Raw genomic sequence first — 4175 nt, forward strand, 5'->3', positions numbered from 1 at the left:
CTGGCCTTGTAGGGTTTTCGAGCGAGATCGTTGCCAGTGCCCCTGGACTGGCTCTTGTGCGGGTGGCACATAAAAGACACCATTTCGAGCGTGGCCGTTTTCGTGCGGGTGACACGTAAAAGCACCCACTACACTCTCTGAGTGGTTGGCGTTAGGAAGGGCATCCGGCTGTAGAAACTCTGCCAAATTAGATTGGAGCCTGGTGTAGCCATCCGGTTGCACCAGTCCTCAGTCAAATCGTCCAACCCATGCTAGCATGGAAAGCGGACGTTGAACGATGACGATGATGATGAATTCAAAGGTTCAACCATGTCACGTTATACTGATTCGGTTTGAGAATTGCATAAAGAACACATATATCTATGGAATACTCAGCCACTTACATGTTAGTTTCACACACAGGGATTCAGTAGACCAAGCAAGTAACTGCTTATTGTAGAAACCACAGCTGAAGGAAGGTCTGTGAAGAACTAACAGACAACATAGTCAAGAATATGATACCAGTCAATTCAATGGGTGAGAATTTAAGCATGAAACGAAGTTGATCCTAAGAAAGATGGTGAACTTAGACAATAGAGAGACAAAACTAAATACTGTAGACAATATAATCCAATTCTCCAGCACTTGACACTACAACACTTCTGGAGAAACAATAAACCATCTCCTAAACATGGATGACTTAAAAATTTTCACTAAAAATACCATGGAACAAAAAAAAAACCTTCTGAAAAGTGTCTATAGTTTCAGCAAGGACATCACAATGAGCACGGGACTGGACAAATGTGCCAAAGTGACACTGAGGAGAGGCAAATTAATAAGCACTGAAAACAGTGGACTCGACATAGACACGGAAATCCAAGAATTAGACCACAACCACTCATACAAATATCTAGAAATGGACAAAACAGCTAAAATACAACCCACAGATATGAGACAGAGAATATTAGAGAAGAGTTAGACAAGCATTAAACACTGAACACAATGCTAAAATAAGATAATAGAGATAAACATGCTAGTCATATCAGTCATAAATTACAGCTTCAACATAATAAAATGGAAGATCAGTGAATTGAGAAACTTAGAATAACCAGAAATCTATTAACAGCATACTGAAGTCACCACCTCAAGGCAGACACAAACAGTATATCTACCCTGCTCAGAAGGAGGTCACAGCCTTACACAGATAGGGATGAGGTAAATTGGCAGAGCACCAGAGCCTTATGAGATTTGTTTTGAGTTCAAACTACACTGATGTCAACTTTGCCTTTCATCCATCAAAGTTGACAGGTTAAGTATCAATCCAGTACTTGAAGAAATGAAGAGAAAAATCACTCCATGGCCAATACCCTGCAAGGCTTGACAGAAAAGTGAGCCCAAGTAAAAGCCAACAATGGATCAAAAGCTCTGGACTAAAAGCTGAAACTGAAGGACTGATTCTCACTGCACAAGGCCAATGCCTGACCACAAACAACTATAAAAGCAAAACAATGAAAATAGACCCTAACACCAAAATGCTGTCCAATCCTAGCCAAATTTGAATATGTATACACAAACATGACCAAGTAAGTAGCTATATCCATTGGATAATATACCAGCACTATAACATAAAAACTAGAAGAAATGGTATAAATATGTGCCAAACAAGGTACATGATAACAACCAGGCCACAATCATCTGGGATATGCCTGTTCAAACTGTGGGGATGAGGTGAACCAGAAGGAAAGAGCTGTGACGTCAACAGCCAAGGGACCCCACCAGAACAGGAAGGGGGAGTGAGGAAGTGAGGGAAGCAAGACCAGTGTCATCCTCTTTCGACCTGGGGTAGTGGTAGCGAATGGACACAAGTGGACAAGCAAACAAGCAGGCATTTGTAGTAGCAGCTGCTATTCTTAGGTAAGACAGGTAGAGCATATGTTTGGACTTAACACAGCTGGACAGCCAATGAGAGGTAAGTGAACCGTATTTTATTCCCTGTATTACAGTTCCCTCATACCACAAGCTATTTCAGCTCTCATATATAAATATATTTTTTGCCATTGTTGTTGTCTCCTTCCACAAGATGGCAGGGAAGATAAGAATTAGCAGCAATGCCATCAGACTTTTCTGTGGTGAAGGAGATGTGATCACCTGGATCTGTAAAACCAAGGTGGTGGCCAGGCTACAAGGCATTGAAGATGAAGCAGGTCTCATGGTTCTGTATCTAGAGGGAAGCACATTGGCACTGTACCTCGAAATGGATGAGAAAGACCAACTGAGCATGGCAAAGATCAAGCAGCGCTTGAAGGAAGCTTATATGGAGGGAATGTACACCGCATTTGCTAAGCTGGGAATGGTCAGATGGACAGGGGAAGAGGTCAACGAGTAGGCCACAGAGGTTCAAAGACTGGCCAAGCTATCTGGTTTTACCAGAGAGGGTTTAGAGAAGGCAGCAAGAAAATGACAGAAGGCAGTGGGGATGACAGCTACAGAAGCCCGTGACATAGTGCAACTACCAGTAAAGAATGAGGAGAAAAGACTGCTGTAGAGTGGCAGTGACCGTTCATGGTCAAGTAGTGTTTGGGCAGTCGACAGCAGCATAATTGGATGTAAGGGTAGAGCGAAGTGGGAGACAGCAGTGTGGAGCACAACACTGAGGTTGCAGGCAATTGTGATCAACCATGTGGTAAACAGAATTGACGTGGTGATGGCATGGATGCAATCAACCACCTTGGAGGTGTCAGGGTCAGTGGAGATGTGGTTTCATTTCGTGGTGCAGGGCGTCAAGTGCTGAGTCTGCAAAGCTCCACGGGGGATTATACTGTTTACATCATTGAGGACAAAGATTTTCAGGCAGTGTTCAACAGTCAGCAGTGGACAGTAGAGTGATGCTGGAAAGGGGAGCCCTCAATACTGAAGAACAAGCTGAGCTGCTACCAGCATACCTTGAAAGGACATGCCAGGAGTGAGTTTGAAGGAGAGGTAGAGAGGTGAATTAAGGAGGGTATCATTTTCCTGTGGAAGGCAGAGATGATGAGTGGAATGCTACCACTAATGGCAATGGTGCAGCCAACAAAGGGCAAAGTCAGGCTAGTACTGGATTATCGAGAGATGAATGGCCATATATCGTGCCACACGAGTGGCAAGGTGATTGACGTCTGCAGTGAGGAATTGCATGTGTAGTAACGCTGTGCGCATGCGTAGTCTCACGCATGCGTAGAATTCAACATCCAAGCTTTCCCGCTTTATTCTGTCTCTTTGTTACTGGCCAGCGATTGAGCAAGGACGTGTCTAGCTGTCTCTCCATCTTTCGAACTCACACTAGACAGCTCACATCAATATACCAACGTCCCAACAACCATGTTCTCACACACCGAAGACGTCTCAACAAACAAGATTAAAGATCTATATTTTCCACCTTGAATAAATGTTGTTATGTTGATAGTTTGGAGTTCAGCGTTCCGTTCATATTTCTAATTTAATATAGGAAAGTCAGGTGTACATCTAATGATGTATAACCCACTTTCCTATAAAGTGGTGACCCCGACTAAGAAAAAATGCGGCCATGGATTCTGGACTACCAACCTATAAAGTGGTGACCACGACTAAAGAACGACTGCAGCCACGACGATCTGGACTAATCAGCATCAATAAATGTTATGTACTCACTGAAATTGTTCGCATGTGACGAGCATGTTGCTGCCATTTTTAGCAAGTAGACGACGCTGTGTAAAAATGAATTTGACGTCTTGTAAGGTATTATCGCTGGTATGAGCAACACGAGTCTACGACCACACGCCGCCGACGCCATCATCAACTACAACTAACTCGAGCGTCTCTCAACATTTTCATCACACAAATAGAAAGCTAAGAAAAATTTCACACAAGCAACTTCACGGCCATTACGAACTGGTGACCCCCATCATGATTCAGACACGCAGCCCGCTGAGCTACAATAACAACTATTTCTATATAACTGATAACCAACATTCCTATAAAGTGGTGTGACCCCGACTAAGAAACAAACGCGGCCATGGATTCTGGACTACCAACCTATAAAGTGGTGACCCCGACTAAAGAACAAATGTGGCCATGGAGACTGAACTACCAAGCAACGATGACCACCAACATCTCCAACCATAGTCAACACGACTTACTATGTACACCAAACTAAACCACCGCGGCAAATCTCTCTCTTC

Source organism: Octopus bimaculoides, chromosome 13, assembly GCF_001194135.2.
Source record: "Octopus bimaculoides isolate UCB-OBI-ISO-001 chromosome 13, ASM119413v2, whole genome shotgun sequence".
Lineage (NCBI taxonomy): Eukaryota > Metazoa > Mollusca > Cephalopoda > Octopoda > Octopodidae > Octopus > Octopus bimaculoides.